Genomic DNA, 7878 nt, shown 5'->3' with positions numbered 1-7878 from the left:
ATAGGTAGTGTTTAATAACACTTTAGTGCTTAAAAACACTAATTTTTGAAGCTTTTATAAAAGCTTCCATGAAGAACACACACCCTGGCCTAGTCTTTTCCTTGTTGCGCGCTCGTCAGGCCACCATTAGGGCTGAGATTTGAAAGTCTAAGCCCTTAGGTCATGGGATTTACAAGCCCTAGCTTGCCTTGGGCTTATCGTGCCCATTAGCGGAGAATGGCTGTACGACTTCAGCGCTATAGAACGGGCGCCGACTTGAACTAGTTGTAATGCCACTACTCAGATAGGTAAAAACACCAAATTGGTTGTATGGATCTGAGCACCTTGAGGTCCTTCAAACTTCCTTAGTTGAAAGCTCGGTGAGATTCGGCCTCAAACTGCTGGAAGGCCTCCACCACTGGTTGGGGGTCAATGAGATGCGCTCAAGAAACAATTTTTTGACCTAGTCTACACCTTGCAAGTTGCCTAGCTCTAGATACCATGTTGAAATTCGTGGTGCTTATGCTAGATCAAGAAGATGTGGAGGAGAGAGACCCAAAATACAAGAATGACTCTTCCTTATTAAGTTTCTTACACATACAACTAGGCTTCATGCTTCTCTGTCGATGAAGATGTACACACCTTATTGATGGTGCACCCCACTCTTTTTGTGCTTTCTTGACCTCTTGTAGTTGACATGCTTTGGACATACATGCCATTGTTTCCACATGCAACACCATATTGGGGAATATGGGAATTTCCCATAAGTTTGGGACATGTGGTCAAATCTTTGGATTAATCATAACTTGAACACCGTTACTCCAAATTGAGCGCTCTATAGCTCACTAGATTCCATTTTCCAAGCGCTTTCCAACAATAGGTCACATGATATGGTTTTGAAAAACTTATAGGTATGTTATCCAGGTCCCACCTTTTTAGTATTCAAAAAATGGGAGTTGGGAAATTCCCAAATTCATCACGAATATAGTGTTATGCTTTCCACCTTGACCATTCTCACACAATGATCAAAACAAGGCTGCCACCCTTGCTTAAGTGGTTTGCACATAGATGTTCCTTCAACATGCTTGATGCTTCTCTACATACCATATCTCCTCCATGGGCAATGAGGGAATTCCTTAGAGTAATGGTTATGAGGTAGATTTATATGGGAAAGGAATGGGACGGTCTTACACTTGCCTTATAGATTGGTCAAGGGTAGTGTCTACTCCATAATTACAACAAGAACTATTGTGCATGTTGGTTACATGATACCCATTAGGGTTTGAAAGTACAAGCTTAATGAAAGTGAGTAAGTGGTTGAGGTAAATGCTCAAACCAATAAGGTACATCATTCTTGGCTCAAGAAGGTGAGGGCATGGCTCATAATGTTGCATATGCCTCTTACAAAGATAATGCCAAAAAATGTTTATCAAAAACATGACAATCAACAAGTAAGAGCATTTAGAAATGCTATGCTCAGCCTCAAAACTCATCTTAGAAGATGAAAATGCTAAGTATGCAGTGGAATACCATGCCTTGGGCCTGGGAAATGAGAGCATATGGCTTATGACATGCCTATGCCTCTTACAATCAAGAGCCTCAAGAGTGATACACAAAAAAATTAAAGATGAGTACTTAGTGTACATGCGCCCAACTTTAAACTACTTAAGGAACTAAGTTTGATGATGAAAAACCAGCAAACTTCAACCTTGGCTTATGGTTGCACCATTTCTCCTTGGAAGATTACCAAGGTAAGCATAAAAGTGGACTTATAATGTGGCACTTATGGTTGCCAAGGTAAGCATAAAAGCGGACTTATAATGTGGCACTTATGGTGTGTGCCCGGCCTCCAATACTAATGAAGAAGAGCCTCCTTAGTGTTCAAGACCTCCTCCTTTGATGGTTATGACCACTATTAGTGTTAAGGAGAAGATTAGTGTTTAAAAACACTATTTTGAAGCTTCACAAATGGCTTCAATGGCATACACACCGGGATTTGTTTGATCAACTTCTTCTTAGCTTAAAGAAGTTTTTCCTTTGAATATTAATGCCTAGAGGTAGTGTTTAATAACACTTTAGTGCTTAAAAACACTAATTTTTGAAGCTTTTATAAAAGTTGCCATGGAAAACACAGACCTAGCGTGGTCTTTTCCTTGTTGCGCGTTCGTCAGGCCACCATTAGGGCTGATATTTGAGAGTCTAAGCCCTTAGGTCATGGGATTTACAAGCCCTAACTTGCCTTAGGCTGGTGGTGCCCATAGTAGCTGGGTGAATGGCTGTACGACTTTAGCAGTGCAAAATGGGCATCGACTTAAACTCCTTGTAATGCCACTACTCAGATAGGTAAAAACACCAAATTGGTTGTACGGATCTAAGCGACTTGAGGTCCTTCACACTTCCTTAGTTGAAAGCTTGGTGAGATTTGGCCTCCTCAAGCTGTTGGAAGACCTCCACTTTGGCTGGGGGTCGATGAGATGCACTCAAGAAATAATTTTTTGACCTAGTCTACACCTTGCAAGTTGCCTAGCTCTAGATACCATGTTGAAATTCATGGTGCTTATGCTAGATCAAGAAGATGTGGAGAAGAGAGACCCAAAATAAAAGAATGACTCTTTCTTATTAAGTTTTTTACACATACAACTAGGCTTCATGCTTCATACAAATGCCTTTGGCATGTGCCTTTAAATAGGTTTGTTAGTGGCCTAGCGTTAGGTGTCTCCCTTTAGGACCATTCACACCCACACACTTTCTACACCCTTGTTCTTCACTAAGGCTTCAAGGCCTATATCTTAATACCCCCCCTCAATACCAGCCATGAAAAAATGTGCTTGAAATGGGTGGTATTGGACATATGAAAAAAAAAGTACCTTTATAACATTAGACTTACAAGAATGTTCATGGTGGTTTGGTTATCTAGAACTTACAACTATGTTCCTAGAACCCTAGAGGCTAATGCAATGATGCATCTAAGTCTTTATTTGATGTCAATGAAGATGTACACCTTATTGATGGTGCACCCCACTCTTTGTGTGCTTTCTTGACCTCTTGTAGTTGACATGCTTTAAACATACATGCCATTGTTTCCACACATGCTTTCCACCTTGACCATTCTCACACAATGATCAAAACAAGGCTGCCACCCTTGCTTAAGTGGTTTGCACATAGATGTTCCTTTAACATGCTTGATGCTTCTTTGCATACCATACCTCCTCCATGGGCAATGAGGCCATTCCTTAGAGTAATGGTTATGAGGTAGATTTATATGGGAAAGGAACGGGAGGGTCCTACCACTTGCCTTATAGATTTGTCAAGGGCAGTGTCTACTCCATAATTACAACAAGAACTTTTGTGCATGTTGATTACATGATACCCATTAGGGTTTGAAAGTACAAGCTTAATAAAATTGAGTAAGTGGTTGAGGTAAATGCTCAAACCAATAAGGTACATCATTCTTGGTTTAAGAAGGTGAGAGCATGGCTCATAATGTTGCCTATGCCTCTTACAAAGACAATGCCAAGAAATGTTTATCAAAAACATGACAATCAACAAGGTAGAGCACTTAGAAATGCTATGCTCAATCTTAAAACTCATCTTAGAAATGAAAATGCTAAGTATGCAGCGGAATAACATGCCTTGGGCTTGGGAAATTAGAGCATATGGCTTATGACATGCCTATGCCTCTTTCAAACAAGAGCCTCAAGAGTGATACACAAAAACATTAAAGATGAGTACTTAGTGTACATGAGCACAACTTTAAACCACTTAAGTAACTGAGTTTCATGATGAAAAACCAGCAAACTTCAACCTCTTTGGCTTATGGGATGAAGACAATGGCTTATGGTTGCACCATTCCTCCTTGGAAGATTGCCAAGGTAAGCTTAAAAGCGGACTTATAATGTGGCACTTATGGTGTGTGCCCAGCCTCCGATACTAATGAAGAAGAGTCTCCTTAGTGTTCAAGAGCTCCTCCTTTTATGGTTATGACCACTATTAGTGTTAAAAAAGAGAAGATTAGTGTTAAAAAACACTATTTTGAAGCTTTACAAATGGCTTCAATGGCGTACACACCGGGATTTGTTTGATCCACTTCTTCTTAGCTTGAAGAAGTTCTACTCCTTAGTCTAAAAAGGAATGCCTTTGAATATTAATGCCTAGAGGTAGAGTCTTTTCCTTGTTGCGCGCTCGTCAGACCACCATTAGGGCTGAGATTTGAGAGTCTAAGCCCTTAGGTCATGGGATTTACAAGCCCTAACTTGCCTTAGACTTATGGTGCCCATAGGCGACGAATGGCTGTATGACATCAGGGCTGCACAACGGGCGCTGACTTGAACTAGTTGTAATGCCACTACTCAGATAGGTAAAAACACCAAATTGGTTGTATGGATCTGAGCGCCTTGAGGTCCTTCACACTTCCTTAGTTGAAAGCTTGGCGAGATTCGGCCTCCTCAAGCTGCTAGAAGGCCTCCATTGATGGCTGGAGTCGATGAGATGCACTCAAGAAATAATTTTTTAACCTAGTCTACATCTTGCAAGCTGCCTAGGTCTAGATACCATGTTGAAATTCGTGGTGCTTATGCTAGATCAAGAAGATGTGGAGGAGAGAGACCCAAAATAAAGAATGACTCTTTCTTATTAAGTTTCTTACACATACAACTAGGCTTCATGCTTCATACAAATGCCTTTGGCATGTGCCTTTAAATAGGCTTCCTAGTGGCCTAGGGTTAGGTGTCTCCCTTTAGGACCATTCACACCCACACACCTTTGGCATGTGCCTTTAAATAGGCTTCCCAATGGCCTAGGGTTAGGTGTCTCCCTTTAGGACCATTCACACCTTCTACACCCTTGTTCACTAAGGCTTCAAGGCCTATATCTTAATACCCCCCCTCAATACCAGCCATGAAAAAATGTTCTTGGAATGGCTGGTATTGGACATGAAAAAAAAATTTGCCTTTATAACATTAGGCTTACAAGAATGTTCATGGTGTTGTGGTTATCTAGAACTTACAACTATGTTCCTAGAGCCCTAGAGGCTCTTACAATGATGCCATCTAAGTCTTTATTTGATATCGATGAAGATGTACACCTTAATGATGGTGCACCCGATTCTTTGTGTGCTTTCTTGACCTCTTGTAGTTGACATGCTTTGGACATACATGCCATTGTTTCCACATGCTTTCCACCTTGACCATTCTCACACAATGATCAAAACAAGGCTGCCACCCTTGCTTAAGTGGTTTGCACATAGATGTTCCTTCAACATGCTTGATGCTTCTCTACATACCATACCTCCTTCCATGGGCAATGAGGGCATTCCTTAGAGTAATGGATATGAGGTAGATTTATATGGGAAAAGAACGGGAGGGTCTTACCACTTGCCTTATAGATTGGTCAAGGGCAATGTCTACTCCATAATTACAACAAGAGCTTTTATGCATGTTGGTTACATGATACCCATTAGAGTTTGAAAGTACAAGCTTAATGAAAATGAGTAAGTGGTTGAGGTAAATGCTCAAACCAATAAGGTACATCATTCTTGGCTCAAGAAGGTGAGGGCATGGCTCATAATGTTGCCTATGCATCTTACAAAGACAATGCCAAGAAATGTTTATCAGAAACATGACAATCAACACGGTAGAGCACTTAGAAATGCTATGATCAACCTTAAAACTCATCTTAGAAGATGAAAATTCTAAGTATGCAGTGAAATAACATGCCTTGGGCTTGGGAAATGAGAGCATATGGCTTATGACATGTTTACAAACAAGAGCCTCAAGGGTGATACACAAAAACATTAAAGATGAGTACTTAGTGTACATGCGCCCAACTTTAAACCACTTAAGGAACTGAGTTTGATGATGAAAAGCAGCAAACTTCAACCTCTTTGGCTTATGGGATGAAGACAATGGCTTATGGTTGCACCATTTGTCCTCGGAAGATTGCCAAGGTAAGCATAAAAGCGGACTTATAATGTGGCACTTATGGTGTGTGCTCGGCCTCCAATACTAATGAAGAAGAGCCTCCTTAGTGTTCAAGACCTCCTCCTTTGATGGTTATGACCACTATTAGTGTTAAGGAGAAGATTAGTGTTAAGGAGAAGATTAGTGTTAAAAAACACTATTTTGAAGCTTTACAAATGGCTTCAATGGGGTACACACCGGGATTTGTTTGATCCACTTCTTCTTAGCTTGAAGAAGTTCTGCTCCTCAACCTAAAAAGGAATTCCTTTGAAGATTAATGCCTAGAGGTAGTGTTTAATAACACTTTAGTGCTTCAAAACACTAATTTTTGAAGCTTTATAAAAGTTGCCATGGAAAACACAGACCTTGGCCTGGTCTTTTCCTTGTTGCGCGCTTGTCATGCCACCATTAGGGCTGAGATTTGAGAGTCTAAGCCCTTAGGTCATGGGATTCACAAGCCCTAACTTGCCTTCGGCTTATGGTGCCCATAGGCGATGAATGGCTGTACGACACTGCAGAACGGGCGTCGGCTTGAACTAGTTGTAATGCCACTACTCAGACAGCTAAAAACACTAAATTGGTTGTACCGATCTGAGCACCTTGAGGTCCTTCATACTTCCTTAGTTGAAATCTCGGCGAGATTAGGCCTCCTCAAGCTGTTGGAAGGCCTCCACTTTGGCTGGGGGTCGATGAGATGCACTCAAGAAATAATTTTTTGACCTAGTCTACACCTTGCAAGTTGCCTAGCTCTAGATACCATGTTGAAATTCGTGGTGCTTATGCTAGATCAAGAAGATGTGGAGGAGAGATACCCAAAATACACAAGAATGGCTCTTTATTATTAAGTTTCTTACACATACAACTAGGCTTCATGCTTCATACAAATGCCTTTGGCGTGTGCCTTTAAATAGGCTTGCTAGTGGCCTAGGGTTAGGTGTCTCCCTTAGGACCATTCACACCCACACACCTTCTACACCCTTATTCACTAAGGCTTCAAGGCATATATCTTAATATAACACACATAATCGAGTATATACAAGCATTCCATAATGTGAACATGCTAAGTGTAGTGGGTAAGTGTGGACTAGTCGGTGTAGTCCATCTGTAGAATCTCTAGTGAAGATATGTCGGTGCCAACAGCTACCAAACTTGCCAGTGATGTAAATGTCGAACGGTCATGTAGGTGCCTTGTGAGTGTCACCTTCTTCACATAGCAAAAGAGGTCTCCAAAGAAGATAAAGTGACTAACACACATAATAGAGTATATACAAGCGGTCCATAGTGTGTGAACACTCTAAGTGGAGTGAGTAGCTGTGGACTAATCAGTGTAGTCTAGCTGTAGAATCTCTAGTGAAGATATGTCGGTGCTGCCTGCCAAGCTTGACATCTCTACACTTCATCCATATGGTCTCTCTTAATGACCAGATTACAGAATAGAGAGAGGTCCGTAGCTCATGCTACAGCAGAGGCATTGATCTTGTGAGACCAGGGGCAAGAAAATGTATTAGCCCCAAAGAATGTCCCTGAACAAGCACGAGAAACTAGACACTCGAGAAAGAAAACCATGAAAATCAGCAAAGGGGATAGCCAGGTAGTTATTTAGAGTGGTTTGGAAGATGGCATGACCACACATGCATCAACCTCTTCGTCAAAAGAAGAACATCTGCTACACTCAGCCACCCGAGCTAGCAAACCGATTGACACTAACAAGATCCCCAAAACGTTTACTGAATACCCTAATCCCAATTGAGGAGAAGGAAAGACTCTTGGCAACCCCAAGCATTGTTCTAAGACTTTCAAGCTCAGATAGAAGAGGAGCCTCCAACCGATTATCTTGAGCCATGCCCTTGGGTCTCCAATGTGAGACCTACTGAAGAAGCTTAGGTATATAATAGAGAGCTCCTAGATGTGCCGCCCTCACCCTCACATAGGCCAACACAAG

This window comes from Cibotium barometz, chromosome 18 (assembly GCF_041138505.1).
Source record: "Cibotium barometz isolate CiBa-2024 chromosome 18, ASM4113850v1, whole genome shotgun sequence".
Classification (NCBI taxonomy): domain Eukaryota; kingdom Viridiplantae; phylum Streptophyta; class Polypodiopsida; order Cyatheales; family Cibotiaceae; genus Cibotium; species Cibotium barometz.
This window is presented reverse-complemented; position numbering follows the sequence as displayed.